At 50.1% G+C, this 16,117-nt stretch overlaps 1 long non-coding RNA gene across 1 annotated transcript; it reads right to left on the bottom strand.

The window, feature by feature from the left end:
- Positions 1 to 13,505: 13,505 nt before the first annotated feature.
- LOC118701550 (uncharacterized) lies at positions 13,506 to 14,766 on the bottom strand. The gene is made up of 2 exons (XR_004982551.2): positions 14,654 to 14,766; positions 13,506 to 13,893 (listed from the first exon to the last, which is right to left on the bottom strand). It is a non-coding gene; the product is annotated as an uncharacterized LOC118701550 (long non-coding RNA).
- Between the last annotated feature and the right edge of the window lie 1,351 nt (positions 14,767 to 16,117).

Genomic DNA, 16,117 nt, shown 5'->3' with positions numbered 1-16,117 from the left:
CCGGCCTTTTGGCGGAGGGTTAAAACTCGACTCTCGGAGTTGTTCAGGCCAGGCGACGCTTCCCTCATACAATTGGCCAGGCTTGTTGCCCAAATTAGAAAAATATTAAAAGAAGAAGGGAGCTCAGAACAGGCCACAGTTCGAGTTAAACGTTGCCCCAGTTCGGTTTCGCACCCCAGTTCGGTTTCCTCACCCTCTGTCCCGAATACCCCTTCCCGTACGCCCAAACTTAAAACCGGGATTCTGAAGGGGGCACCCCCCCAGACCAGCCAGGCGCAGGGAGTTCCATCATCCCCTGGCCCTCTCCAGAATACCCGGTCCCCCCGCCCCGAGAGTTCTGGCCAAACTCTCGGGGGCTCCTCGACTTGTCCTGCCTCCCCTGCTCCTGTCCCCAAACCCCAGAGTTATGTACCCCAGTTCGTTGAATCCCCAGTTTGCCCCGGGTCGCCTCTGGTTTCACAAGATGGCCGCGGCGTGGCCCAAAATGGAGGCGACCGCATGGTCGAGATGGCGGGAAAACCCCCATCCTCATCCCAGAATCCTTTTCTTCCAAGTTCCAACCCCTTCCTGCCTCTCGGCCACTCCCCCTTCCCCGCCCCTTCCCTCCCGACCTCCCCCCAGCTCCACCCTCTATCTGACCCCTCCCATCTCGTTTCCCCGCCTCCCTTTCCCATGATAGCTCCTCCCATCGTTCCTCCCACAATCCCGCCCCTTTCCCCGCCCACCGCTTGCCACTGTGCCCCGCCTCCTGCTCCCGCCTCCGGGGACGGCCCCTCGTCATCGGGCCACCCAGTCTCCCGCCACGCCCCCTCCTCCCCTTCTTCCGGTTCCCACGCCCCTCCCTCCGGTTCCCACGGTTCGGGGCCCGGGGGGGGGGGGGCCAAGGGCCGGGAACCGGAGCCGGCCACTGTACCATCGGCGGCTCCGGTTGTTTACCAGCCAGAAGCGGGTGGGGGAGTGCGTCGCCAATGGGTCCCATTAAGTCATTCACAAATTAAGGAGCTGGTCAAAGCCCAAAAGGAGTACGGCCGGGAGAGTGAATACTTCCGGGGAGTTTTGGAAGCAACACTCTCCGAAGCAGAAATCACCCCCTTCGATGTCCGGCGGCTTTTCAATTGCCTGCTGAATCCATCCGAGCGGGTAATGTGGGAAGCCGCCTGGAGGAGGGGGGTGACTGAAGCCCTCCCAAGCCTGTGGAGTCAACCCCAATCGGGAGTTGATTTCACAGGTCGCCCTTTGGCCATCGACCAGCTCCTGGGGACCGGGGACTGGGAAGATGGGTACTCCCAGGCGAGTACCCTTCCCCGGGAGGCTCTTAAAGCGTCGGCAGCTGCCGCAGAAAAAGCCTTTTTGTTGCTGCCGGGGGGCGCGCCCCCAACTGCCTTTTCTAGAATCTTTCAGGGTCCAGACGAGGCCTTCCTTGACTTCGTGGAGAAGTTGAGGAAGGCCATTGAACATCAGGTGTCGGACGAAGGAGCTAGAAGCACCATCTTGCGGGAGGTGGCGTCCTCAAATGCCAACCAGGCATGCAGGGATGCCATCCTCAGCCTGCCCCTCCACCCGGCACCGCAGATGGCTGATATGTTGGAAGTGTGCGCGCGTAAGGTCCCGCTACTGACCATCAGGGACAGCGAAAAGAGGAGGATTCAACCTCCCCGGGTCGCCGCGGCAGAAGAGCCCTCCACCGAGCAGGGTGTTGCAGCAGCTGTTTCGTCGAAGTCCTCCGCACCCTGCCATTTGTGTGGGAGGACTGGACATTGGATGCCGGACTGCCCCCTACGGGCAGAATTTTACAAATTTAAAAGGGAGCAGGGACAGTTGGGGGCCAACCCCCCAAAAAACTAAAATCGGAGCGCAGTGCCCCCCTGCGCGCTGACAAAAATCAGGCGGGCCATTTATCATCATCGCGTAGGGGGAAGGGAGATCAGGGACCGCCGCCAACTAAATGTGACCAATACTTACCGGACTTGACTTCTGTTTTACCAATTCAAACAAGACCTGTGCTAACGACCGCTTCTGCTTTTGCACCCTATAGGTTGCGGCTCTCGGAGGCTCTCCACCTGAGGACCTCCGACCTTCAACTCGTTGCTGTCGACCCGGAGTGCCCAGGTAACTGGGGACGGATTCGCTGCAAGTATGTTGTGGTCGGTGATACTAAGCACACACCACCGACGGTGAACATTATCCCGGGCCTCTTACCATCGGACCCGGGGGTGTTCGCCGTCGGCCTGCACTGTGTCCAGCCCCCCATCTTTTTGCCTAAAGGGCAGATTGTAGCTCAGGCAATCCCAGTGCCTGAAATAACCTGGGATTTACATCAAACATCAGAAAACACCACGCCGACCATCGCATGGGCCCAGGTTTTGGGGCACGAAAGACCTTGCCTCGATTGTTATATTACAAAAGGGGGGGAAGGCAAACAGCTAAAAGGCCTTTTGGACACTGGGGCGGATGTCACGGTCATTCCTTCTCGGGAGTGGCCGTCGCATTGGGAGTTGCAAACCGCGCCTGGACACGTCCGTGGTGTTGGGGGTTTACAATTGGCCAGACAATCTAAGAGCATCGTGCAAATTACGGGGCCTGATGGGCAATTGGCTTCTATACGCCCATTCGTTTTAGATTATACGGAGCCCCTGTGGGGGAGAGACCTCCTAGCCCAGTGGGGAGCCCGAATTGACCTTCCAGCGGCTCCCCAGGTTTTTCGGGCGGCGGTCACTGATGAGCGCCCTACCTGGAAGCTCAATTGGAAATCAGATAAGCCAGTCCAGGTAGTGCAGTGGCCGCTTAATAAACAGAAATTGGCGGCGCTCAAGGAGCTCGTTGAGGAGCAACTACTTAAGGGCAATATCGTGGAGACCACGTCACCGTGGAATTCTCCCGTGTTTGTCATCAAAAAGCCCAATAAGGACAAGTGGCGGCTTCTCCACGACCTCCGCCAAATCAACAACATTATAGAAGATATGGGGCCTCTCCAACCAGGGATGCCCTCCCCAACGATGCTCCCACAAAATTGGGAATTGGCTGTGATTGATATAAAGGATTGCTTTTTTCAAATTCCCCTCCACCCGGACGATGCCCCGCGTTTTGCGTTCACGGTTCCTTCCATCAACCGTGAGTCCCCAAGCAAGCGCTACCATTGGCGGGTCCTTCCACAAGGCCTAAAGTGCAGCCCAGTGATCTGCCAATGGTACGTCGCTTCCTTGCTGTCCCCAATACGTGCAGTGGTAAACGATGCCATCATTTACCATTACATGGATGACATCCTGGTGTGTGCCCCGACCGCTGACATACTTGGCCACGCCCTTGACCTGACAGTCGATGCGCTGGTTGCTGCAGGGTTCGAGCTCCAACAGGAAAAAATTCAAAGGGTGCCGCCTTGGAAGTATCTGGGCCTGGAAATTACTAAGAGGACCATTGTTCCTCAGAAATTGGCTATTGTAACAACTATCAAAACCTTGGCGGATGTTCACCAGCTGTGTGGATCTTTGAATTGGGTAAGACCTTGGCTGGGCATACCAACAGAAGACCTGGCCCCCCTTTTCAATTTATTGAAAGGGGGAGAGGAGCTAAGTTCTCCCAGGACCCTTACCCCAGAGGCGAGGATTGCACTAGAGAAAATCCAGAGACTCATTTCAGCTAGGCAGGCCCACCGCTGTCATCCGGGCCTGCCATTTAAATTCATTATTTGCGGCAAACTGCCACACCTCCACGGGGTGATTTTTCAGTGGGACAACGCCACCAAAGGCAGGGACCGGGGCTCGAGTGACCCCCTCTTAATCATTGAGTGGGTGTTCCTCAGCCACCATCGGTCCAAGAGAATGACACAGCCCGCTGAACTGGTGGCAGAGTTGATCCGGAAAGCTAGGCTGAGGATCAGAGAGCTGGCAGGCGTTGATCTTGCGTGCATATACATTCCTCTTAAATTAAATTCGGGCCACCTAAAACAAAAGGTAATTGACAGCCTCCTGCAAACAAATGCAGCTTTGCAGTTCGCTCTAGATAGCTACTCCGGCCAAATTAGTGTTGATCGGCCGGCCCATAAATTATTCAATCAGGAGTTCGTATTATCTATAAAATCGATCCAGAGCAGAACTCCTCTAAAGGCAATGACCATTTTTACTGACGCGTCCGGAAGATCCCATAAGTCAGTCATGACTTGGAGGAATCCCCAAACTCGGGAGTGGGAGTCCGATGTCACCGAGGTTGAAGGTTCACCTCAAATTGCCGAGTTGGACGCAGTCGTCAGAGCCTTTGAGAGGTTCCCTGGACCTTTCAATTTAGTTACGGATTCAGCCTATGTAGCGGGTGTAGTGTCCAGAGCTGAAAATGCTGTGCTGCAGGAGGTGTCAAACCCAAAATTGTACGACTTGCTCTCCAAATTGGTTCAATTGGTCTCCCACCGAGAGCAACCCTTTTATGTCATGCACGTGAGATCACACACCGATTTGCCGGGGTTCATAGCGGAGGGCAACCGGCGAGCCGATGCCCTTGCCGCCCCTGTTCAAGTGGCCCCGCTCCCTGATCTCTTCAGTCAAGCCAAGATCAGCCACCAGTTGTTCCATCAGAATGCGCCTGGCCTGGTTCGGCAGTTCCATCTGACGCGCGAACAGGCCAAGGCCATTGTGGCTACATGTCCTCACTGCCAGTCCCACCAGCTCCCTTCTGTCCCTCTCGGAGCTAACCCCCGTGGTTTGTCCAGCTGCGAGGTGTGGCAGATGGACGTAACCCATTATCCATCATTCGGCCGCTTTAAGTTTGTACATGTCTCTGTGGACACTTTCTCTAGTGCTGTCTTTGCCTCTGCCCACACAGGTGAGAGGGCTGCGGATTGCAGGAAGCATATGCTTCAGGCATTCGCGGTCCTGGGCATCCCTAAGGTAATCAAAACAGATAACGGCCCAGCTTACAAATCCAAGGAACTGCGGAGCTTCCTACAGCAATGGGGAATAGAACACAAGACCGGCATCCCCTATTCCCCGACAGGCCAAGCCGTGGTGGAGAGGACCCACCAGAGCCTTAAAAGGGTTTTGGAGCAACAGCATTCGGCAGTGAAGGTGGAGTCCCCTCACATCCGTCTCGCACGGGCGTTGTATACTATCAACTTTCTAAATTGCTCCTTTGAAAATCTCAACCCGCCCATAGTGCGACACTTCGGGAAGCACGAGGAGCTGCGACCTAGGGCCAGGCCCCCGGTCCTCATTAAGGATCCGGAGACCTGGAAAACGGAAGGGCCATTTGATCTCGTGACCTGGGGTAGGGGTTACGCTTGCGTGTCCACTCCCTCAGGTCCGAGATGGATTCCATCAAAGTGGGTCAAGCCCTACCGCCCTAAGCGGGGTGCAAAACCGGAACCGGTCCCACAGGTAGCAGAGGCGTGCTGGCGGCGGAAACGGAGGAACTGGTGGGCGAGCCACCATTGACCACGGTCCTGACCCCCCCCCCTCTCAAGCCAGACCTTCTTAATTTATATTTCTGTTTCTTTTTAGTTGATCTCCCGCCTACATGGACCCGATGACCATCATTACCCTCCTCACAGTCCTCCTTATCGAGACTCTACCACCACCTGCGAACCCCTGGATAGTTCCCCAGCCAAAGGCGAACGTGTGGAGGACCCTCGCTCAAGCCATGGGGCAGGAGCACATCTGCCTGGACCTTGGCTCTGCTGAAGACCCGATGTCGTCCTGCCTAGTGGGGATCCCTCTCCCTCCTTTTGAGTTTCCTTACCCCTTTAATGTTACTTACAATCCGCCCCTCATGGTAGACGCCCAGAACGCCTGGAGGGACGGGCTCAGGAAATTGACCCCCCTGCAGTCCGACCCCCCAGAGCTCCATCTAGTCGGCTCCGCTAGAGCATCGGCTTGTATCTGGTTTCAGTATTCCCCCCTTTTCGGTTCCTCGAGGTACTCCTTCATCGGGCCGCCTAGCCCGGAGTACCAAGCAGCGCAATGGTGCAATTTCACCATCCGGTTGCCCTTTGCATCTACCTCAGACACCAAACCGCTGGCGCTGCCCCGAGGAACATTTTTCATTTGCGGAGACCGGGCATGGGCTGGCATCCCCCCTCGTCTGGCCGGAGGCATCTGTACGTTTGGCAAGCTGACGCTGCTTAACCCCAACGTCACTCAAATTAGGGATTGGAAATATAAGAGATCGCAGTCTAAATTGGCAATATCCAAAAGAGATCTTCGTGATTTCGACCCGGACTGCGACTCCAAAATTGAACATTGGGCCAAACCAAAATCGGTCGCGCTCACTCTCTTTTTGCCGTGGGTGTCGATCGCGAAGTCTCTGGGTGAATTGGGCCGCCTGGAGTGTTGGGTGGCAAAGCAAGCAAATTTTACCTCGGCTGCCTTGACTGACCTCCTCGCAGACGAGGAAACAACTAGGAAGGCGACCTTGCAAAATCGGGCGGCCATCGACTTCCTCCTGCTACTCCACCACCACAGCTGTGAGGAATTCGAGGGCCTGTGCTGTTTAAATCTGTCATCCAAGGCAGAAGATGCGAGGGTCTCCATACGCAAGATGAAAGAGCTCGTCCACGAGGTTAAGAGTGAGACATCGGACTGGCTGGGGAACCTGTTCAAGGGCTGGGGACTGTCAGGATGGGCCGGGTCCATAGTTCGGTCCGTCTTATATTTTGTTTTAGTTATATTCGCAATTGTCATCGCCTGCTCCCTAATGTGGGGATTGGTTAAGAGACTTCTGCTGAATGCCTCAGCGGCCAACATAAACCATCTGGAGCTTTCAGATGTCGAGGAGGACCCTGCCTCGACTTCAGACTCTGAAAGCGTGAGCGGTGGAAGCCTGGACTTTAAAACAGCACAAGAGACAGCTGCCGCCTGATTATAAGGGACTGTTTGTTTTCTCCCTTCCTTTTCTTTTTAAAACAAAAAAGGGGGAGATGTTGTGGTTTGTGTTTGGTTTGTTCCGTTCCCCCCTCTCCTAGCTTGGCAAGTTGGTCTGGCTCAAACCCCCAGTTCTGTCAATCACGGTTTTCCCCTCCTCATTTTCCCTCATTATCCCTTATTTGTCCTTGTATCCCCTCCCCAGGCCTTCTGCCAATCACCGGCACCCCGCCCCAAGTTCCAGAATCTTCCAGCTAGGGTGTCAAGTGATTGGCTGGTAGGCCTGGGCTCCTCCCCTGACCTATCCCCATTGATCCACACCACCCATCAGTCTTCAATGTATGCAAATTTTCGTTCTGTGATTGGTTTCTTGTGTACCCACCCCTTCCCTGTAAAACCTGGTCCCCGGAGGGGCCCGGGGCTCCTCCTCCGCTCGCCACCTTTGGGTGGCCACCCTGCACTTCCCCTACCCTGGATTAAACCAAGTTAATTCACCCAGCAGAGGAGGGCCGTCTCTTTTCTTCACTCCTGCGGCGTGGTTGCTTCAATATCGGTGACTGTTTCCTCTCACCCCACCCACGGTCGGCACATGCTTCTGGCTTCGTGCCAGGGGAGTGCCGGTGTAGCTGAAGGTGGCTGGACTCTCTAAATCCCTTCAGCCGGGCCCCCCTTAAAAACAGCCACAGCTTCATTCCGTGATGTGGCGAAAACTTGTACGACTTTGGCCACAAGAATATGCTTCTGTCTTAGCCATAATGAAGCAGGATGGCAGTGAGGAGACCGTGCTTGATATGCCAAAGAAGCTCTGAGCATATGCAGATGCTGTACATGGCCCAACACATGCCAGAATCGCAGCGGTGGAAACATGTCTGCAGAAATTAGAAGATAAGATGGAGGAGAATCACAAGAAACTCAGGGAGGAGATTAAAGAAGGCCTTCTCCAAATCTTGGCAGTACAGATCAGAGATTCTGATATCCAACACAGAAGTTCCCCAGATGGGAAGAGAAGGCACACCCCACGAGTTGAGCTGTGGTTCTTCCTGAGTGATTGTGGAGAAAACATGAGGAGATGGGATGGAAAATCTATTGCTGCTCTGGCACAACAGGTGCGTGAATTGAAGGAAGGCAAGACTCAGAGAGGAAGTTCCACCAAAAGGAAAGCAGCTCCAGTGGCCCGTAACCAAACTGCCATATGTGATGATGATGACAATATTTTCAATCCCCTCGACGGAACCTCTAAGACATGTGCCCAGGGAAAGAAGGATAACCAGGCTTAGAGGGGGCCTGCCTCTGGCCAGGTAGAGGCTAGGGAAATCCGTGGTTTTCTGGTCTGTGTGGATTCGTTGGCCTGGCACATCTAAACTACAAGAATATAAAGCTTTGGTCGATACTGGTGCCCAGTGCACATTAATCCCATCGAGACATGTGGGGCAGAATCTGTTTCTATTGCTGGTGTGACAGGGGGATCACAGGATTTCACTTTGATGGAAGCTGAGGTGAGCTTAACTGGAAATTAGTGGAAGAAACACCCTATTGTGGCTGACCCAGAGGCCCCATGCATTTTAGGCATAGACTTCCTCCGAAGTGGGTATTTCAAAGTTCCAAAGGGACTCAGATGGGCATTTGGGAGAGCAGCTGTAGAGAAAAAGGGCATCCAGCAATTGAACACCTAGCCTGGAGTATCGGAGAACCCATCTGCAGTAAGACTCCTGAAGGTGGAAGAGCAACAAGTGCTGATTGCCACCTCGACAGTGCACCGCAAACAGCACAGAACAACTGGAGATATTGTTATCTCCATCCACAAAATGATCCGTGAGCTGGAGAGCCAAGGGGTGGTCACCAAAACCCACTCACCCTTCAACAGCCCCATTTGGCTTGTGCGTAAATCTGAAGGAGAATAGAGATTGACTGTAGAATACCTTGCATTGAATGAAGCGACTCCACTGCTGAGCGCTGCTGTGCCAGACATGCTGGAACTCCAGTACGAGCTGGGGTCCAAGGCAGAAAAGTGGTATGCCACTATCAATATTGCCAAAGCATTTTTCTCCATTCCTCTGGCAGCAGAATGCAGGCCTCAGTTTGCCTTCACCCGGAGAAGCGTGCACTAAACCTGAAACCGACTGCCCAGGGATGGAAACACAGTCCTACCATCTGCCATGGACTGATCCAGACCACACTGGAAAAGGGTGAGGCTCCAGAACATCTGCAATATATTGATGACATAATTGTGTGGGGGAACACAGCTTCAGAAGTGTTTGAGAAAAGAGAGAAAATCATCCAGATTGTCCTGAAAGCTGGTTTTGCCATCAAGAAGAGCAAAGTCAAGGGACCTGCTCGAGCGACCCAGTTTCTGGGAGTGAAGTGGCAAGATGGACGGCATCAGATTCCCACCGATGTCATCAACAAGATCACAGCTATGTCTCCACCAACCATCAAGAAGGAATCACAAGCTTTCCTAGGCGCCATAGGTTTCTGGAGAATGCACATTCCTGAGTGCAGTCAGACTGTGAGCCTTCTCTACCTGGTCACCCACAAGAAGAACACTTTCCAGTGGGGCCCTGAACAGCAACAAGCCTTTGCCCAGATCAAGCAGGAGATCGCTCATGCAGTAGCCCTTGGCCCAGTCAGGACAGGACCAGATGTGAAGGACATGCTCTACTCTGCAGCTGGGAGCTATGGTTTGTCCTGGAGCCTTTGCCAGAAGAAGCCTGATGAGACTCCAGGCTGACCACAAGGATTTTGGAGTCGAAGCTACAGAGGGTCAGAAGCCAACTACACTCTCACAGAGAAGGAAATTTTAGCCGCCTATGAAGGAGTCCAAGCTGCCTCAGAAGTAACAGGCACAGAAGCGCAACTCCTCCTGGCATCCCGACTACCAGCGCTGGTGTGGATGTTTAAAGCAAAGGTTCCCTCTACCTGACATGCCACCAATGCCACATGGGGCAAGTGGATTGCCCTCATCACACAGTGCCCCCATATTGAAAAATTGAATCGCCCTGGGATTTTGGAGATAATTACAAATTGTCCTGAAGGTAAAAACTTTGGTGTCAGTGAAAACTTTGGTCTCACTGACAAAGAGGAACAAGAAGTGACATGTGCTGAAGAAGTTCCACTGTACAAACAACTGCCAGCAGAAGAAACACGATACGCTCTTTTTACTGTTGGTTCTTGTCACATTGTAGGGATGAATCAGAAGTGGAAAGCAGCCATATGGAGCTCAACACGACATGTCGCAGAAGGTACTGAAGGAGAAGGTAGATCAAGCCAGCTTGCTGAACTCAAAGCCGTTCAATTGGCCCTGGACATTGCTGAGAGAAGTGGCCAAAGCTCTACCTCTACACTGATTCATGGATGGCAGCCAATGCTCTGTGGGGATGGCTGGAAAAGTGGAAAAAGGCTAATTGACAGCCATGGGGAAAACTGATTTGGGCTGCTGAAGAGTGGAAAGACATTGCTACTAGGGTAGAGAAACTACCTGTGAAAGCCTGCCATGTAGATGCCCATGTCCCCAGGAGTAGAGCTAATGAGGAGCACCAAAATAATCAGCAGGTAGACCAGGCTGCAAAGATAGAGGTGTCAAAGATAGACTTAGATTGGCAACACAAGGGAGAGTTGTTCCTAGCTCGATGGGCCCATGATGCCTCCGGTCATCAGGGTAGAGATGCCACCTATAAGTGGGCACAAGACTGAGGGGTGGATTTAACTGTGGGAAAGACATTTCTGTGCTGTTCTTGTGAGCCAACGAAGGCTTCTTGAAGATAAGGAAAGCCTCATATCTCTCTCAAGGAATTTACCAAGGCTGTCACCATGACAACGTGAAGAAAGAGATAGAAAAAAGTGTAAGCAAAAAGATCTGTGTGATGGTGTTCACAGGGGTCTTAGGATGAGGGAAGAGACGAGGATCTGACTCCATGTTTCAGAAGGCTTGATTTATTATTTTATGATAGATATTATATTAAAACTATACTAAAAGAATAGAAGAAAGGATTTCATCAGAAGGCTAGCTAAGAATACAAAAAGAAGGAATGAATAACAAAGGCTTGTGTCTCAGAGAGTCAGAGCCAGCTGACTGTGATTGGCCATTAATTAGAAACAACCACATGAGACCAATCACAGATCCACCTGTTGCATTCCATAGCAGCAGATAACCATTGTTTACATTTTGTTCCTGAGGCCTCTCAGCTTCTCAGGAGAAAAAAATCCTAAGGAAAGAATTTTTCAGAAAATGTGCCTGTGACAGATCTGGACTTTTGTTGGCTTACACAGTGGCATGACTCCTTTCACCTATTAAAAGCTTTGTTTCTTCTTTATGACCAATGGGCAGTGTATGTGTTCTTTACATAAATGTAAAAATCTTGTAAAACTATAAAAGCAGCATGCTGCTTTAATAAATAAGTCTAAACAGCCTTCTGAGTGAGTCCTGGTGCTTTGCACCATGTGGGGCCCATTAACATTTAACCATGGGCAATATTTCTCCGAGTATCCATGACTGTAAGATGTGTGTTGAGATCAAGCAAGCCAAGTGGTTAAAACCCTTATGGTATGGTGAGTGGTGCTCCAATATAAGTATGGGGAGGTCTGGCAGATTGATTGCATTAAACTGTCCCAGACATGCTGTCCTGGATTGCCAAGCAAATTGTATTCTATTTGCCATCTGTATGGCAGTTGTCTTCTGTCAAGTGGGCAGTTTTCCTTATCTCTTCCACAACCACTCCTCCACAACTGGGGAGACATCTGCTGATAATAGGATATTGAATGTCACTGCATGACTGATAAGAACTAGAGCACCCCATTGTGAGATGCTCTGCCCAGAGGGAAGAGCCAAGCATTCCTACACAGATATAATCTTGAGATTCTGGAACACCAGCATGGCTTCTCCACTGGATTTCCCAGAGGAACAGCTGCCTCTTCCACTGGATCTTCAGAGGAAGACTGCACCCTTCTACAGGATCCCTGCTCCAACAGAACCACACCTGACACTCCAGGAGGACTGCCGCCACAATTCCAATTGGACTGCTACCAACACCCTGACCAACAGGGTGTCAGGTTGAGTTCTGACTCTGTCAGTGTTGTTTTAGTTTACTGCATTGTTTATTTTATCTTTTTATTTTCTTCCCTAATAAAGAACTGTTATTCCTGCTCCCATATTTTTGCCTGAGAGCCCCCCCTTAATTTCAAATTTATAAAAATTCGGAGGGAGGTTTACATTTTTCCATTTCAGTGGAGGCTCCTGCCTTCCTTAGCAGACACCTGTCTTTCCAAACCAAGACACATGCCAAGGTAAGTGCTATGTGCTCACAATGGTTGAAGCTGCCACAGGATGGCTGGAGACCTACCCAGTGCCTCATGCTATGGACTGTAACACCATCCTGGGCCTTGAAAAGCAAGTCCTTTGGAGGCATGGTACCCCTAAGAGAATTAAGTCAGACAATGGAATTCATTTCAAGAAAAGCCTTATTAACACCTGGGCTAGGGGACATGGCATTGAGTGGGTGTACCATATCCCCTACCATGCACCAGCTGCAGGCAAAGTGGAGAGGTGCAATGGACTGTTAAAAACCACCTTGAAAGCAATGGGTAGGGGGTCTTTCAAAAATTGGGAGCAATATCTAGCAAAGGTCACCTGGTTAGTTAACACCTGAGCTTCCACCAACTGATCAGGAACTGCCCAATCTGAGCCCTGAGCCCCTGCATACAGTAGACAAAGTACAAGGCAAGGCACATCAAAGGTGGAGCAGCAAAGGTAAGGCAAGGACAGGGAAGAAAGGGGTAGGAGGGTCAAGGTGCTGGATGAGGCAAGGAAATACAAGTCAAAGTAGAGGCTTGCAAGGCAAGGGCAGGCCAGGAAAAAAGGGGTAGAGAAGTCAAGGTGGGGAATAGGTCACCAAGGTAAAACAAGGCAATGGAGTAGTAGGAAGGGCAAGGGTAGGACGCGGGTCAGTAAGGCAATGCAAGGTTGGAGCATATACAGCAAGGAAAGGTAAGGGATGGTCGATCCTGGCAATTTTTGCAAGTGTCTATATACACTGTGACATCCTAAGCCCCTTACAAACTCCTCCCAAACTCCTTCCCACTCCCACACGTCATCAGGTTTTTCTTGGATTTTTGTCCTCTATGTTTCTCATGGAGCGAGAGTGCAACCTACTGTCCATTGTTCAGAACCACAGCACCTTTTGGTATTCATTTACTTCTTTGGGGGTCTTATCACACTCTTCATCACTCTGTCCTTTGTTTGAACCCTCTGCCTTGGCAGTCTGTAATGTCTACACAGTTCACATGTGCTGACCTAATGGCCTCTTCTTTTATTGTTGTGAGTCCCTGACATTCATCTTAAGTTAAACATCCTCTATTTAAACAGTCCTTTAGCTACTTAATGTTCTGCGGAGTATAGGCCATTGTAACCAGACCACAGCTGCTAAATTGTTTTGATTATTTCCCCAGTCCCATGTTATGTCTGTCCTCAAGCAATTCCCTGCTGCAGACTAATGGTTAAACGATAATTAAGCAGGAATGTTAGACAATAGCTGCAAAGTTACAAAGTTTAAGTAAAACTACAAAATTCTTTGGTTAGAATGATTGTATAGCTCCTTTCAGGAAGGATGCGTAGGAATTGTTAAGACAAAGCAAGGGTGATTTGCGGAAGCAAACAAACTCTACAACTTTTGTGAAAATTGTAAATCCAGTATGTTTATTACAGCGCTGGACGCTGGACGCATGTGGGGACTGTGGGGACCGTTCCCCCTTAAAAGGACATGCATACCTCTGGGAACTCCAGATCCTTTTTTATCTCTCTCTCTAATCCGTATGCATGCAATTTCACAATAGATTCATACATATTCATTCAACTGATTTTGCATTACATTTGCCGCTAGTTTTTTATCAGAAAGAACTCCTGGGTCATCTTGCTCTGTCTCCCAAAGCAGCCTCTCCGTCTGTTTCAGAGTTCAAGGGGCCTTCCCTTATCTCTGTCCTTCGGTTGAAGCAGCTTCTTCGAGCATAGGTTTTTTTGCAAGAACAGGCAGTCAGACCAAACAGCTATGTTTGCAAGCTACAAATTTAATTCAAAGATGTACATGTCACTTAAATCAAAATGGATTTCTACTGTGGAAAATTTCCACTCTGTCTCATTCCCCCCTTTCCTAAAAGGAATAAATAAATTCTTTTACTTAATGCAAATCATTATGACAATAAGCGTGCCTTAATGCTTTACCCTGTACATTTGATAAGGATGTTTCTCAAGCATACACAACCTTTACCAGTATATACAAACACAGTTTTCTGATTAGTGCCTGAATGAATCTCGAAGTGGCAAATAATTTGTTCAGTGTTAAGACACACATCTTGAGCATTAATAGTATTGCTTCCTAGTTGTTTCTTAGTAACACAAGGTTCTAAGTTCACTGTTAGCCACTTTTCATTCACCTTTCATGCCTACACCCTATGTTCTGAAGGGTAGAGCACTGTTTTTTTCATTATTCAATCCTAGTGCAATGATGGGGTGGATAACGTAAACAGTGGCATTACGTATGGTAAGCACAAAAGCAGTGGCCACATTAGAAGCAGGATCATAGGTGAAATTTACCATAGTCCACTAGGATTGAAGCTTCCTTTCAAAATCAATCACATTATCTCAAACAACCTTCCGAATTTTAGCTGGAAAATTACCATCACCCCCTTCCCATATGATCAAAGCTTCTGCTTTCCAACCACACAAATGGGAAAGGATTACCAGCTCCCTTTCAATGGTAGCCCACCCCTCTTGGTTGTATGTCCTTTTTGATTAGTATTATTATTATATTCTGGCTTACCTTCAAGGGAAATCTGTCCATAATTGCCTCACCTTCTGCTGCTTTCTTTGCCTCTCCATCTTCCAGCTCATTTCCTTCCTCAAATTCTGAGCTCACTCTCTGCTGTGCCTTAATATGCATAATTGCTACCTTTTCAGGCAGCTGAACTGCTTCCAGCAGACAGATTATCTATTGCGCATGTTTAATGTTCTTTCTTTGTGAGGTCAGCAGTCCCCTCTCTTTCCAGATGGCTCCATGTGCATGCACGACTCCGAATGCATACCTCGAGTCTGTATAGATGTTTATTCTCTTTCCTTTTGCCATTTCCAAGGCAAGGGTTGGTGCAATTATGTCAGCCTTCTGCGCAGAGGTGCCTGTTGGTAAGGGTCCTGATTCTATTACCTCTCTGCATGTAGTCCCTGCGTATCCAGCATGTCGCTTTCCATTGGCAACGTAGCTACTCCCATCAGTGAACCAGGTCTCTGCATCGTCCAAAGGAGTGTCCTTCAAGTCTGGGTGGCTGGAGTAAGTAGCTTCAATGGTCTCCAGGCAATCATGGTGTACTGCTTTTCCTTGATTTCCACAGAGAAAGGAAGCTGGGTTGACAATATTAGTTACCACTACCACTGCATCATCTTGCTCTACCATGATGGCCTGGTATTTCAGGAACCTCTGTGGTGAAAGCCAGCAGCCGCCCTTTACTGCCAGTACTGCAGACACTGTGTGGGACACTAGCACATTCATTTTATGTCCCAGGGTAAACTTGCGTGCCTCTTGAATATTCAGCACGACTGCTGCTACAGCTCTGTAGCAACGTGGCCATCCTTTGGCCATTGCATCTAGTTGCTTGGAGAAGTAAGCAACTGCCCTCTTGTATGGACCCAAGTCCTGAGCCAGTATTCCCAGGGCAATTCCCTGTTTTTCATGGGAGAATAGAAAGAATGGTTTACTTACATCTGGATGTCCCAAAGATGGAGCTAACATGAGGGCACTCTTTAGCTGGTGAAAGGCCCGTGTGGCTTCCTTTGTCTACTGGAGATCTCTATCTGACGAACAGTCCGTAATTATAAACCCACAGCTGGCACCACCCTGCCATGCCTAAGAAGGTTCGGAGTTCCTTTATATGGTTTCCTTGCGAGCCTGCCCTAGAGTCTGTTGCCCAGCAGTAACCTTGCACCCCAGGTAGATTACTTTCTGTTTCACTACCTGTACCTTTTTCTTTAATACTCTGTATCTTTGGAGTCCTAGGAAATTTGAAAGGCTTCTTCCTTCTTCCTGTGGAGTTTCTCAGGACTCTGGATCTTTGCAAGGTGTTCTCCAATCAGGGTGGGGGAATTTTTGAAGCCGTGAGGCACATGGACCATGTGAGCTGTGTTTTGCGCCACTTTTAGGGCTTTCTCATTTAAATGCAAAAATTTTCTGGCTGTCTTCATGGATAGGGAGGCAAAAGAAAGCATCTTTCAGGTCTAAAACAGTAAACCAGGT

The sequence above is a fragment of the Molothrus ater genome, chromosome W, assembly GCF_012460135.2.
Source record: "Molothrus ater isolate BHLD 08-10-18 breed brown headed cowbird chromosome W, BPBGC_Mater_1.1, whole genome shotgun sequence".
Taxonomy (NCBI): domain Eukaryota; kingdom Metazoa; phylum Chordata; class Aves; order Passeriformes; family Icteridae; genus Molothrus; species Molothrus ater.
This window is presented reverse-complemented; position numbering and strand designations above follow the sequence as displayed.